A 16,011-nucleotide genomic window follows, 5' to 3' on the forward strand; every position below is an offset into this window, starting at 1 on the left:
AAGGCTCCAAAGGTTTGATTCTAGGTACCATGTTGGCAAAGCAATAGGAAGGCAATGTGTGTATATCACCACCTCTTATTTCCTCCTCCATTCGTACATGAATTAAACAAATACACACATATGTGATTTATTTGAACAAAAGTAGTCAGGGATCCAGGTATAGATGATCTCCAACTTTTGCACCCTCAACCATGTGGGCTCAGCTATTGATTATGGACTTCTGTGACACTTGAGATTCCCCTTAGATCACTGATGTTCAACCTGTGGGTTGGGACTAGTTTGGCATTTGAACGACCCTTTCACAGGGGTCACCTGATTTGAATAGTAGCACAATAACAGTTTTGAAGTAGCAAAGAAATTATTTTTATGTTTTGGGGAACAACACAATATGAGGAACTGCATTAAAGGGTTGCGGCATTAGGAAGGTTGAGAACAAGTGCCTTAGACCCATGCCACATGAACTCCACCTGGATCACAACAAGGGTTATCCGTTTCTTTTACCAAAGTCAGTGGTGGCCAAAATAAAACCTAAACAACATTCAGGGATATTTTGTGGGGGGTTTTAGTGGAGTCTAAGTAAACATTCAGTAACAGGAAAACCATTAATGAACTTGATAAACCTGAGCTCAATAGACATCGTAAGGATGCATGGCAGATACATGAGAAGATAGCCATGTGCTCCATGTTGCCCCACTACCTTGAGTAGGAAGCATTTTCAACAAGAAGTGGAAGTGGATCTCAGCCTTCATGTAGTGGCAAGGCTGAGGAAACTAAGGAGGGCGGTGGCAAGACGGGCATCAGAAGCAGGTGATTCCCAGACTGAGGAGAATGTCATGGGGTCTAGGGAAGACTGGCTGGCCTGCTTGGCCTTGATGACCTTGCTGGACTAGGCTTTGAAATGGGCCCTTACCCTGGCATTAAGACCAACGCCACTCCATCCTGAGGCTGCCACGCTCTTTCTTCATCAGGGCACGTGAGTTCATACAATTCATGAAATTCTTTGGTGTTCCCCACTCTTCATTGCTCTTAAACCCTTGATAATTTATAGATTAATTTTATTTTTTAATTATTTTACTGGGGGCTCGAAAAATTCTTATCACAGTCCATACATACATCCATTGTGTCAAGAACATATGTACATTTGTTGCCATCATCATTCTCAAAACAATTGTCTTCTATTTGAGCCCTTAATATTTGCTGTTCACTTCCCCCCTCCCCACTCCCTCTACCTCATGAACCCTTCATCAGGACACTCACACCCACCTAGCTATTGATTTTGGATCACTTATTGCTCCACTGTCCCTAAGTTGGTCAGCACCACCTTCTTGCCCCCTCCTCCCCGTCTCCTGTGTCACCCCGGAACCATTGCTCCTGTTGTTTTCTCCTCCAGATTATTCATCCAGTCTATATTATCTAGATAGATCTGTAGAGATAATAATAACCAAAAATCAAGCCATAGCAAGATAGGTGATTAGTGAGAATGCAGTTATGACAACAAATAAAGGAAACCAATTACCAATTGATGAATAAATTAATTAAAAGGGAAACATTTTTTTTAAAGAAAGAAAAACCTGTACATAAATCAAGGTCTGATTTTTGGTCTCTTAGCATGTCCTTCAGTCAGGTCCAATGGGGTACGATGCTTTGGCCCCCCAGTCTGTCCTTTGTACTCCCTCCGGGGCTCCCTGCTCTGCTCCCATGGTAGCTCTGCGGAACGCTTTTAGTGGTTTGCCTCAGGGTCAAAGGGTCAGTCTGGGTCAGTCCCGACGCAGAGTCTACAGTGTTGTCCCCCTTAGGGCCCTGGGCCATCAAGGGATGGCATGTCTCCTAGTGAGATCAGCCATATTGTCCACTCTGTCCACTGGCTGTTCAGAATGAGGATATCGTCCTCCAGTCCTCATGGACCAGGATATGTTCCACTCACTCTTCCTCCCCCTTCTTTGTTCCCAGTTTCATTGATCGAGCATGCCCCTCTCCCCTAGCTGCAGCTTCAGTTCTGTCCTCCCAAGTAAATTCTTCTGAGGTGAGGGGCAATTGTCCATGTAGCTGGTATGGGGGCCAAGCCTTCAGGCCCCTCCACTGGCTCCTCACTCCTTGCCAGCACACTGCAGTCGTCTGGCACTGGCTGTATATCTGGTCCCTCTTTCCCTGTTGAGATACAATCAATAACCTCCCCTTGGGTGGGTCAAGACCTATTCCCCTATCACACATCTTATTTTTTTCTTTCCCCTTTCCTCCCTACCCCCATTTTAGTTGGCTATAATATGTACCCCTGGATTTGGTCTGGCCCCTGCCATATTACCTGGATCTCACTCATGGAGTGTTTGTATACAGGAGCTTTTTTCCTGTGTCCCTTTTTGCGCCTTTGTGCTCTCTCTCTCTCTCTCTCTCTCTCTCTCTCTCTCTCTTTACACACACACACACACACACACACACACACACACACACACACACACACTTACCTCAGCGGACTCATGTAATACTTGTCTTTTTGTCCTTGGCTTACTTCACTTAGCATAATTTCCTCCAGTTCTTCCCAAGCGGCGATATGCTTCATGTGTTCGTCACTGCTTTTAAGTGATGCATAGTACTTCATTGTATGTATGTACCACAGTTTTTTTTTTAATCCATTCGTGTATTGATGGAAATTTGGGTTGTTTCCAACACCTTATGATTGTGAAATGTGCCGCAATGAACATTGGAGCACAGATGTCTGGCCATGGTTTTTCACTTGCCTCTTCTGGCTATATGTCCAGTAAAAGGACTGTAGGGTCTTATGGTAACTCAATTTCCATCTGTTTGAGAAATCGCCAAATCAATTTCCATCATGGCTGTACATAAGTACAGGTCTACCTGCATTGGATGAGAGTACCTGTCTCACCACAGTCCCTCCAACACTTGTTGTTTTCTGGGTTTTTTTTGCACTCAGCTCTCTTTGAGAGTGTTAAGTGGTATCTCATAGTTGTTTTGATTTACATTTCTCTTATGGCTAATGATCGGGAACATTTTCTTACATGTTTATTGGCCATTTGGATTTCACACTCTGTGAAACTTCTGTTCACGTCCTTTGCCCACCTCCTCATTAGGTATTTAGTTTTTCTTTTATTGAAAGCTTGCAAAGTATTGTAGATTTTCGTAATAAGGCCTTTGTCTGATGTGTCATTGCTAAAGATGTTTTCCGATTTGGTGGACTCTCTAATGACTCTCTTTGTGAAATATTTCCAAGTACACAGGTGTCTTATCTTCAGTATATCCCACTTGTCTATTTCTGACTCCTCTGTGTTTGTATCCTTCCCTATTTCTGATAGCCTATGTAATCCCTGTGCCAGGGTTCTCAGGTTTGTCCCAATTCCCTCATGATGGCCCTAATTGTTTGGGGGTTTATCTCAAGGTCTGTGATTCACCTTGAGTTTATTCTTGTGCATGGAGTGAGGTAAGGGTCTTGCTTTATTTTTCTGCAGGTAGATATCCATTATTTCCAGCACCATTTATTGAAGATGGCATCTGTTTCCATTTAATATTTTTTGGGCCCTTCTAAAAGATCAGTTGCCTGTATGCTGATGTTTTTTATTTCTGCGTCTTCAGCTCTTTCCATTTGTCTGAATATCTGTCATTATGCCGGTACCACAGTTTTGGCTACTGTGGTCATATAGTACATGCTAAAATCAGGTAGAGCAAGGCCTCCCACTTTGTCCTTCTTCTTGAGGAGTTCTCTGCTAATCCTGGGATTCTCCCCTCTCCATATGAATATGGTAATCTGTTTTTCCAATTCTTTGAAGAAGGATGGTGGTATTCGCATCGGGATTGCATTGAACTTATATACTGCCTTGGGCAGAACTGACATCTTTAGTAAATTCAGTCTGCCAATCCATGAGCATGGGATATTCTTCCATTTGTTGATGCCACTCTTTATTTCTTGAAGTAGTATTTTATACTTTTCCTTATACAAATCTTTTGTTTTTTAGTCAGGTTTATCCCTAGGTATTTCAATTTCTGCTTGGCTATTGTAAAGGGTACTACTTTTTTAATTGTCTCTTCTATGTTCTTGTCTGATGTGTAGAGAAGTCCAATAGACTTCTGTTTGTTAATTTTGTATCCTGCCACTCTGCCATATTCCACTGTTGCTTCCAACACTCCACTTGTGAAGTTTAAGGGATCTTTAACATATAGAATAATACCGTCTGCAAATAATGATAATTTCACCTCTTCCTTCCCCAACTGAATACTTTTAATATCTTTCCTTTGTCTTATGTTGTTAGCTAGGACCTCCATTATAATGTTAAACATGATTGGAGACAAGGGGCAACCTTGTCTGGTCCCCTTTTTCAGTGGAATTGTTTTAGTCTTTTCTCCATTAAACTACCACTTTAGCTGTTGGTTTCTCACATGTGGCTTCTTTCATATTCATGAATTTTCCTTCTATTTCTATCTTCTTAACTGTCTTAATAGGAATGCTTGTTGGGTGTTGTCAAATGCTGTTTCCATGTCTATCAATATTATCATGGGGTTATCATTTTTACGGCCAATGTGGTGTATAATGCTGATGGTCTTTCGTATGTTGAGCCATCCCTGATATGAATCCCACTTGGTCATGGTGAATTTTTTAATATGCTTTTGCATTCTATTGGCCAGTATTTGTTAAGTATTTTTGAATCGATCTTCATTAGGGATATTAGTCTATAGTTCTTGATTCTTGTGGCATCTTTACCAGCTTTATGTTTCAAAGTTATACTAGCTTCACAGAAAGAATTTGGGGGTTTTCCATCTTTTTCTATATTCTGGAAGAGTTTGTATAGTATTGGTGCCAGTTCTTCCCTGAATGCTTGGTAGAATTCTCCTGTGAAGCCATCTGGCACAGAGGATTTTTTTGTTAGTAATCCCTTGATTACCTTGCCTATTTCTTCCTTTGCTATGGGTTTGTTGAGGTTGTTGACATCCATCTGGGAGAGGCTAGGGAGGGATTGTGTTTCCAAATATTTGTCCATGTCTTCCAAATTGTTGAATTCATGAGAATATAGACCTTCATAGTACTGTGTAACTATCCTTTGGATTTCATTAGGGTCCATTGTAATGTTCATGTCTCATCCTCATCCTGGCCATAGGTCTATCAATTCTGTTTATTCTTTCAAAGAACCAACTTTTAGCAGCATTAATTTTTTCTAGTTTTCTTGTTTTCTCTCTCCTGTATCTTGGCTCTGATTTTTATTATATCTATCCTCTTGATATTAGTGGGGTTGTTCTCTTGACTCTGTTCTAATTGGTGTAAGTCTTGTGTCAGCATATCATCCATGAGTCTCTCTTCTTTTTTAATGTGTGTGTTTATTGCTATCAACCTTCCTCAGATAAATGCCTTTGCAGTATCCCACAGGTTTTGGTCCGTCGCATTTTCAGTCTCATTGGTTTCTAGAAACTTCCTGATTTCATCTCTGCTCTGGGTCAACACCCACTCCTTTTGCAATAGGAAATTTTTAATCCTCCAATGTTTACCCTTGTGTTCTTCACTGTCTTTCTGTTAATTTCAGCTGTATGGCACAGTGGTTTGGAGAGAGGTCTGAATATCCTGTATGTGCTTGAATTTACTCAAGTTCGACTTGTGCCCCAGCATGTGGTGGTATATTTTTGAATATGTGCCATGTATGCTTAAAAGAATGTGAATTTTGTTGTATGTGGGTAGAAAGCTCTTAAATATCTATCAAGGCAAGTCGTCCAATTGTGCTATTTAAATCTGTAGCCTCCTTGTTGAGTTTATTTCCCAATGATCTGTCTTCATCAGAGAGTGGTGCATTAAATTCACCAACGATAATTGTTGAGCCTGTGATCTCTTTTTTCATCTTTTGGAGCCTTTGATTTATGAATTTTGCAGGTCTCTCGTTAGGTGCATTTATGTTTATTATGCTCACTGGTTCTTGATCTATTGTTCCCTTTAGCGTTATATAGTGTCCCTCTTGTCTCTTGTCTGTATCTTGAAGTCAATTTGGTCAGATATTAAGATCGCTACTCCGGCTTTTTTTTTTTTTTTTTTGCATTACCATTTGCTTGGTATATTTTTCTCCAGCCTTTAATTCTCAACCTGTTTTTGTCTTCGAACTTCAGATGAATCTCCTAGAGGCAGCAGATCAATGGTTTATGTTAGACTCTGCTTTTAATGCCAGAGTTCATGCCATTGATATTCAGTGTTATTATATCTATCTGTGGACTCTGTGATGTCATCTTGTACCTTTTGTGTTGAATATTTTCCTATCTACCTATCTTACCCGCTTGTTTTGTGTCAGTGGTTAATGTTTGCCTTCTTTCCACTATTGAGGTGATGCTATCCTGGGGGCTGTTTCCTCTTTGTCGCCCTATGGGTGGAGTTGTTCTATGTGATGGTCACTTATTCGCCCTTGGTGACTTTCAATCTTCTGCCCATACTGGATCGTCAAGGATCTTTTGTAGGACTGGGTTTCTTTTTATGTATTTGTTGAGGTTGTCCTTGTCTGGAAAGACACTTACCTCTCCATCTATCTTAATAGATAATTTACCTCGGTAAAGTATTCTTGGGTTTTCATTGCTTTCCTTCAAGTTTTGGGGTATGTTACTCCATTCCCTCCTCTTCTTCATTGTTTCCGCTTATAGATATGAACATACTCTTATTAGGTTACCTTTATATATGACTGTTTGATTTTCCCTAACTGCTTTTATGATCTTCTCCTTTTCCTCATGGTAGGATAGTTTGACAATTATGTGCCGTGGCAACTTCTTCTTGGGATACAGTCTGGCTGTTGGGGAAGTTTTCCTCTAAGAATTCCCTTGCTATTTTTGCTGTTGACTTCTTTGTTGTGTCTTATTCTGGTAGTCCAATTATTCTAATATTGTTTCTTTTTACAGCTTTTGACATTGCTCTCAAGTTTTCTTCAGCTTGATTGTCTTATTTGACTGTTTTTCCCGTTTGCTGAATTCTGCTTAGTTGTCTGCTACGTCACTGGTACAATTCTCTGCCTCCTCAAGTCTATTTGCAAGGTCTGTCAATATCTCACTGAATTCTGTTATTTCATCCCTTAATTCTTGTATTTCCCTTTGGTGTATTGCCTTTATCTCCTCTATCATTTTATCTTTTTTCTGCATTGCCGACATCATATCCTTTATGACTTTAAACAGCATATTGAAATTTTCTTTCTGTGGCAGGTCAATATCTGCTTCTTCTATGCACATCATTAGGTTCAGGACTTCTTCCATCATTATTTTCTATTTTTTCCTTCTTTTTCGTTGAAGCTGTTAGAACCACTTGATGTGTATGTGTTGTTTTAGAAGAGCCTGGGGCCATCTTCCTTAGTCGAAGATCCATGGGCTTTCTTTTGGGGGATTTGTATGAGTCATTCTATGAACTACCTGCTGGTAGTTGTTCTAAGGAGTCAGGCTATCACTATATCTTCCTGTGGTTTCACTATTATCCTAGCCATCCAAAATTCTGTTACTTGGAATGTGTGTTGTATATTCCTCTCATGTGACACTGGTCGGATTTTTGTGGGCCCACAATGACATCGCTTCCCTGGGTTATCTCTAAGTAGGCTTCACAGTACTTGGAGGACCTCGGATGTCCTGTGGTGTTTTTCTCTGTGACTGTAGTGCTGAGGGCGTGCAGGTATACCCTCCTTGGTGTAGAGCTCTGTAGCTGGCAGGGGAATTACCTTAGACAGAGAAATCGCCTTGGAGGTTGGGCTGATGTTCCCACAGTAGCGTGGAGCACCACAGGATGTGGTCAGGTGTTTCCCCCAGTCACTTGTAGGGCCTCAGGTTTTAGGCTTGGGATGCCCCCACTTTTTGTAGGGGAGAACTTCCTGCGTGGGAGAGGACCAACGTAAATTCTCCAGCTGCTTGCCAAACCAATAAATGCGGGTGGAAGCTCTGCCAGGTGGGACTTCAGAGTTGCCCTAGACAGAGGGGAGTGGCGTGAAGGCTGCTAGTGTCTTGTGATAGGAAAGAGAGTGAAAGGAGAGGTAAAAGAGAGAAAGAAGAAGACACAGACTGGGGCAAAAATGCCAAGCAACTGACGCCCACTCACCCACACACAACTAAAATGCACAGAGTAAACAAAGGTGAAAACAGTAAAAAAAAAAAAAAAAGAAAGAAAAGAAAACAACTAAAAAGGACAACTAAATCTTTCGAGGCTTGAAGAGCCTGAAGGAGAGGAGCTTGAAGGAAGAGCTTGATTGAGAGGAGAAAAGAAGAAACCGTGTAAGAAGAGTGGAATGAAAGAAAAAAAGAAAAGAGAAAAGGAAGTAGGAAGAGAGAAAATATTAAAAATAGTTAAAGAAATAGCTGACCCCGTGCTTTGCTGTCTGTAGCACTGACTCATCCTGTGTGCAGCACTGTCTTAGGGGTCAGGCTGCCCACTTGGAGGACAGGGTTGCCCTAGGCCAAGTGTAGGGGTCTCGGCACTAGCAGTGGCATGTGAATGGAATGAGAGGGAGTAGAGAGAATCATAGAAGCAGAGATAGAGACAAAGAGAAAGAAGGAAATAATCTTAACCGAGTTCATTAAGATTGCCTGTGATGGTAAAGAGGGAGGAGAGAGAGAAGGAGGAAATAAAGAATCAGGAAATAAAGAATCAGCTGATCCCTGATTACTTGAATGTGGGGCCAGAGGGATTTAGACCCTGCCCAAAATTGGTAGGTTGGTTTTCCATTTTATTGCCGGGACCCAGTGGTGCTGGGCAGAATTTCCCTAGTTGATGAGATCACCTTAGAGGTCTGACGGAGGTTTCCTCAGCAGCACAGCATGGTGTAGATTTTTGTCCCAGCTGCCTTGTGTGGTGTTCAGCACTCCCACGGAGGGCAGGTTGGAGTTCCTCCTGCTATTTGGGTTGATTTTCCCTAAGCAGAGGGTAGTAACCTGGAAGCCAGTAGTGGCATATGATAGGAGAGAGTGGGAAAGAAGAGGAGAAAGAGGAAATAAAGAAGAAAAAAACGAGGGATGAAGAAGAAAGAGAGAAAATAAAGCCCCAACACAACCCTGAGTTTGTTGAGACTGAGTGCAGTGGGAAAGTTAGAAGGGCTAGTGAATATAGAGAGAAGAAATATAGTAGTATGTAAGGAAATAACTGTGACTTGATCACCTGTCCATGAGGCTGGAGAATTTCCAACTCTTTCTCAAGGTAGTGGGTGTTGTACACATTTGATGTAGGTTTTCACATATGTGTGTGGGATTACTTCGAAAGCAAGATCACGCCAATGGCCAGGAGTCAATTCGGTGCTTGAGTTCACTGGTGTTGTATATAGCACTGCAGCAGGGTCTGGGAGGGGGACACTGGTGTATTCCCTCAGCCCCGTCTAGGGCCCCAGGACAGGCACAGCCTCCCCAGCTATGTGTAGAATCACAGAGAAGGAAGCTGGGCTTGTTGTCCTGTCTAGTCTGCTGGTGCTTATTAGATCAGAGGATTTTATTTGTGTGTTTTTTTATCCCCCTGGACAGCTAGAATAAAATCAAATGAAATTGTCTCTCACAGTCACTGGGCTGCAGCTGCTTGTTGTTTAAAGCTGACACTTGCTACAGCGGGTCTTTCTTATGCTAAAGGCCTCCAGGCCCTGTAGCTGAGTTCTGGCATTCCTCAGCTAGGTTTCTTCTTATGCTGATTTATGTTAAGGGCCTCCACCTATGTGCTTCTTGAAGCAGAGCAAACTCACTTGGGTTTGAGTTTTAAACCAATGATATATATATATATATATATATAGATAGATAGATAGATAGATAGATAGATATAGATATATAGATGATATATAGATATATAGCTATATAGATATCTCCCTTTTTTATTATGCTTGTATGTGCTCTGATTTGGGGGCTGACAGGCTGACCCCCAGAGGGGGAGATCCAGCTTATCAGGGGGGTTTATAGATTAATTTTATTTTTTCACTTCGTGGTTCTGATGGTCATGTTGACTCCTGAGAGCACCATTTCTGGGAGGCAGATGCACTGGGAACTTGTGGCTCTGGGATTCAGAATAAAGGGTAGCCCTGCCTGAGACCTCAGGGTCATAGGAAAGAGCCAGCTACACCAGCGAGAGACTGCTTCAGGACAGCTAGGGCTGGGGGGCCTGAACATGGAAGTGGACTGCGGGCCCGGCAGTTGTGCAGGGAGGCTTCTGTGACCTCCTAATTTCTCAATTGTGTGGCCCCGTCCTTCTTCACTGGAGATTCAGACCTTGACTTGGGGCAGGGATTTGAACTCCTCTCTCTGATCCCTTGAGGCTCTCATGAGCAAGGATTGGACTTTTTCACCCAAGCCTAAGCCCTCAACTCCATACAGAACAGCTTGTTCGAGAGGCAGGGACGGGGCTGGGGGTGGGGTCATGAGGTGGGATGTGCAATTCATCAAGGAGTACAGTTCCGACAGACAAGTGAAAGGTGAGCTAAGCCTCATTCACTCCGCCTCCTTCAGGGTCCACACCTGACTTCCAGGGAGTGTCTGCTTCTCCTTCTTCTTTAGAAGGGGCTCGCTCTCCTAGACTGCAGTCAAGACCCTTGGGTCCATGTGACATTCCAGGTCTAAGGTGCCCCTGGTCAGGGTCTAGTGATGAAGACAGGATGGTGTATTTAGTGGTATTGTACACTCGGTTCAGGGAACCCCCTGAAACACATGCTTTCTCTTTCTATAAGGTTATTATACATTCTGCTCAATGAAGAATATGGTAGTTCTTCTGATGGTACCATTGCTTTAGACATGGTAGAGAAAGGAAAAGAATGTCCATGGAAATTATCCAATATGGAGCCTTGAGTTATGCCCCCAAACCAAATTGTATTCCTCTGTAAGACTGGAGATGTCTGTGTACAAACTATGAAGTTTGGAGATAGGGAAAAAGAACACTTTTCCTTCTCAAAGGAAGAAGTGGACTGAAAGGCGTCCAAATTACAGTGAATATGGACTTTTGGGTTGCCATTGACTGCATACACTCAAAGCAAGAGACGTGCTAAAGGCCAATTTCATTCTCCTCAACATCCTTTGAAGAGTAGTGGCCATCTCACACAATGGCTTCCATCCATTGGTTCATGTGAACCAATTCTTCTTGGTTTGAGACCTCTATTGTGGTATACCTGTGAATATCCTTCTTATCCAAGCATGAGCCATGGGTACTTGCTCAGTAGGCGTGGCAATTTCATCACCTGCTGTCAACTTGAGGGAAGGGGTTGAGTCTAGCCTGTCTGTCATGTCAAAGACAATAATGCCTGTGTGTGTACATGGCTTCTGAAAACTCCCGTCTTCCCATCAAGAGGCAGAAAACACACTCTTACTCTCAGTTTCACCTTCTGTGCACAAGTGGGATGGAATTAAGCTGAGGGAGGAGCCTCCTAGATACCCACGGCAGAACCAAAATGCTTGCATTGCCAGTGGATCCACAAGACGTTCCATCCACTGACCTGTGATCTCCTGGCCCTCAGTGTCATTGCATGTGTCGTGTGAATCTGCAGAGGAATTTATAGATTTCTTTCAGATATAAGGCGTTCAATTGGACATACGGACTTGATTTTTACTTAACTGGGATGTTTGCTTAAGATGCAAATTCACCTGGAAATAATACTCTCTTACACACATATGAGTCTCCCTGATTTATTTCTCTAGTCAACCCAGACTGACACAGTAGGGTTCATTTATAGCTCACAAAAATGAACGTGGGCACCCACTACATGATCTAAGATCAAATAAATTAAGGAAGACAACCTGGGCTCAATGAGCTTTATAACCATGAGAATCGTGTGAGCTTTAAAACCACCTATTCTTTGGAGGGACTAGGTAACAATGTTGGGGGAGGGAGAGCAATGGTCATCCCATACTAAGAGATGGACATTGACAGTGGGAAAAAACTAGACATCTGTAGTGGAATGGGACACACGGATCCAAACATTGCTGACAAGGTTCATATGCCCCCTTTCATTCATGCCATCCAAGGTTCCCTTCGTGATCACCAGGGCAGAAATTCTAGTCTTCATTTGAAGTTGGCTCAATATCAATCCACATATTCCAAATATAATGATCTGTGTGTAGAGTGATCTCTGTAGCCACAATCCCCTGGGAACAGGCCATGGCCTTGGGTTCTCCCCATCACACTCGCTATAAGCGAGTATCAATACATCCCTGTGAAATGCCCCGTTCATGAACAGAATAGAACACGGAATCCGCACATGATTTCAAGGGCACTGGGAACCAGAGCAACAGACAGCTGTCGGTCCTGCTCCAGGGAGGGATAATTCTCCAGTTGATTCAACACCTGAGGCTGGGCTCAGAGGCAGGCTCCATTGCAGGCCATGCTTGGATACTAGGACACAAATTACGACTGAATGTCTGACTGTACACAGCCAGTGGACTCTCATTTATTCCCACGACTTACAAACTCCTATGCATCCAGGCCAAATACCCTTACCTATGATGGCCAGCTACTCCGTGATCCAAGTATCTCATGGACAAAAAGGGTCATGGCCCAGAGCCTTTACTGTACAGGAACCTCAAAGTTGCCTTTATTCATCTGAGCTCAGTCATAAAGAGTAGCTCTGTGGTTTCCAGATGCATCATCACTATTAGACAGAACAAATGTTTGACAAGGGAATGCATCATATTTGGTTCCCCGTCTTAATTCCAGCCTGAAGACTCCAAAGGATGCACTCTACGTACCATTTTAGCAAAGCAACGGTTGTTAACAATGTGCGTACATCACCGCCCCCTGTTTCCTCGGACATTCTTACATAAACTAAACAAATACAGTCACTTATGTGATTTATTGGGGAAAAGTACAATCAGGGACCCTGGCACGGCCCCTCTCAACCTTTTGCACAGTCAACCACGTGGTCAAAGTTATTGATTGTAGACTTCTGTGACACCTGAGCTTCCTTCAAACCTCATGCTGCATTAACTGTATCTAAATCACCCCAGGAATCATCCAATTCACTGGCCAAAGACATTGATGGACAAAAAAAACCCGAAACCTAAGCAACAGCTAGGAACATTCTCAGGTAGATATGAGCTGAGTATAGCCAACATTGGGTAAAAAGAACAACAGTAGTCAACTGGAAAAAAACATACAAAAATTAAATAAATGAAAACACTCATCTCAATGCACAGGATTCGTGATGGGTGCAGGAGAAGGTAGCCATGTGCTCCATGTTGTCCCAGTATGTTGAGTAATAAGCATTTTCGACCTGAAAGTGAAACAATTTGCTCAGCCTTCATTTGGTGGCAAGGCTGAGGAAGCCAAGTGGGGTGCAGGTGGAGTAGCAGGAGCGGGTGATTCTTGGCTGCAGAGGGGGTGGTAGGCTGTGCCGAAGGCTGGCTTGTCTGCTTGGCCTTGATGGCCTTGCTGGACTTGCCTCTGAAACAGGCCCTGGCCCTGGCATTAAGACCAGTGCCATCCTGAGGCTGCCGCTCTGCTTTCTTCATTGCGCCAGGTGCGTTCATAGAGGTCACGAAAATCTTTGGTGTCGATCTCATCAAGCTTCTCCAAGAACTCCAGCACTTTTTTCTTATTAGCTTCCACATGGGCCCTGGGACCCCAGAGAATTCATAGTGAGGAGGCTCGCTGTTGGGCACCTTACGGTACTCCTGGTACTTCTCCTGAACCAGATCTATGGTGAGGAGCTTCCTGGGCTGCCCAAAGATGAAATGGCACTTCCCATCGAAGATTCCCAATGCATTCAGGAATCCCCACATGGTTTCTTCTTTGATCTGGTAGCTATTCCTGTAGACTAGGCCCAGGACAGGCAACAGGAGCCCCATCTTGGGAAATTCCCTGGTAATCTCCAAACGTCCGAGCAGAACTTAGGTTTGTCTTCGGGATTTGACTTCCTTCATCTCAAAGCCAAAGACTATCCACATGTGCAAGGAGGCTTTCCTCAGCATCTCAGGGTAATGCTGCTGGTACTTTTTGTTGATGATCTTCATCATGTCTGCCTTGGAAATGGGCTCTTTCAATTTATGCTTGCGCAGAAGCAACTGAAGCAGAATGTTGAACCTCTGGCCAATGGGGTCTGTCTATGAACCCAGAGCAGAGCTTGGGCCAGCCACAGGAGTGCTTGCATCTCCCTCACCTTAGGTCTGGGTCTGGGAATGGTCAGCAGCGTTCGTTTGGACAGTAAACTTCTGCAGCAGCCACAGTACAGGGCAGAGATTCCTGCTGTACCCTTGGGACACGATCATCAGGGGAGCCCAGGGGAGAATCCTCAGAAGGAGAAGGCACGGGAGCAGAGGGGTTTTCCTCCCCTGCTACTGTGGCCTGGTCACCCTGCACATTCTTGGCATCACCTGGGTCCTGAGCCGGGCAATGTTTGCTCCCATGACTGCGAACCATGATCACTCTCATCAAGGGCTGTAGGCAAGCATTGGAGAGGGTAACATGTGAGCAAGCTGGCTCTGCTAGACAAGGAGAGAAGATAAAGTATTGTAGGTCCTTCTACTCTCAAGTAGAAGCCGTATCTTAATAACACTCTGAGAATATACTCCAATGTGCAGGATGTAAAGCACTTGGCCAGATGAGGGAACATACTGGGTCTTGACATGATGGCCTTCATTCCCATGGTTATCTTGACACAGGAAACATCACCCTGCTCTCCAGAAGATACACAACGAGGCTACAAATCCTTGACAGTAATCCCATTTTGCTTTCCTTTTGTTTAATGCTATTGGCATTCATTATCCATGTTTAAAAGGGCGCATAAGGATTTCACGGTAGAAACGTTATACACAACTAAGCACTGAGGATCCTGTCTTGTTAACATTAAATACCTCACCACTTAAACATAACCACACTTAATCTTTTAATTCCCCTTTCCCATGAACTTTTTGAAATCCATATATATATATATATATATATATATATATATATATATATATATATATATATAAATCAAGTTGCTGTCGCTCATATGAACCATATAGGATAGGGTAGAACTCCTTTGAGTGTTCACCACTGAGTCTGTATATAGGAATAGAAAGCCTGGTCTTTCTCCCAAGGAATGGTTTGTCGTTTCAAACTGGAAACCTGTTATTGTGTAATCACACTACCACCACTCCACCTGACGTGTAACCACTCCAATACCAGTGATACATATGTATATGTGAGCTTGTCTTTGAATATGTGGAGCTCTAAGACAAAATACAGCCTATAGCCAAAGGTTATCCTTGCCATATAATCTGACAGAAATATCTTCATTATAGCACCTGGTTGACTTTGGTTACACAGGGATGTGAGCTGGGACACAGCAGCAAAGAAATTAGCTCCCAGGACAGAAGGAGGGCTGTCAGAGAGGAAAACCATCTAACAACACACCCACCTTGATCTACCCTTTCTCTTCACCAGCTAGAATCCAGAGTAAAAGAATTTTGTCAAAATGTGTACTACCAGCTTTCCAGGGGCCCTTTTATGCTAACAGTCTCTGTTTAGATTCAATTTACCCACAAGAAAAGTTGCTTCTCCCAGAGATGGCTATTTTTATTTAAGATACCTGAATTAAAATTATTGTTTTTAATTGAGGAGGCTGTGACTCTCCTCTCTGAGCCCAATATCATGAGTCTCTGGATAGAGGATTTGGAACATCACACCTCAGAAGAGTACCTTTACTTCTAAGAAACTCCCTCCAAATATTATGTGCAAAACACCAAGTTTATGCACAGAGACAAGAACACAGATCACTTTTCATCCGTGCCTCAAATGGCAATTTATTTCTGGTCAATCTCAGATTAACATATTAAAACACCTTTCCAAAGCAGAGTCTTGTCTCTCAAGTCTAAATCCCACAAGTAGGTCACATGACATCTATTCAACCATGTTCACAGATACAGCTAGTCCATCTCACAGCTGACATTATAATTATATGCCACCAAAGGACTTGCACCTTCAGGGCTCCAAATGGTATTGCCTTGGGAAATGTACGTTGGAGTTCTCTCCTCTAGAACAGCCTCTTCACAGCTATTAGGTTTACTTTTCCCTTAGGCTACAATGGATAGGCCACCATCTCCTTATATGACTGTACCTTCTGGCCTCTTAAACGG

General features: G+C 43.0%; 1 pseudogene; it reads right to left on the reverse strand.

The window, feature by feature from the left end:
* Window positions 1-13,740, reverse strand: part of LOC142433216 (melanoma-associated antigen B4-like) — a 37,888-nt pseudogene extending 24,148 nt beyond the window's left edge.
* Between the last annotated feature and the right edge of the window lie 2,271 nt (window positions 13,741-16,011).

The sequence above is a fragment of the Tenrec ecaudatus genome, chromosome X, assembly GCF_050624435.1.
Source record: "Tenrec ecaudatus isolate mTenEca1 chromosome X, mTenEca1.hap1, whole genome shotgun sequence".
Taxonomy (NCBI): Eukaryota; Metazoa; Chordata; class Mammalia; order Afrosoricida; family Tenrecidae; genus Tenrec; species Tenrec ecaudatus.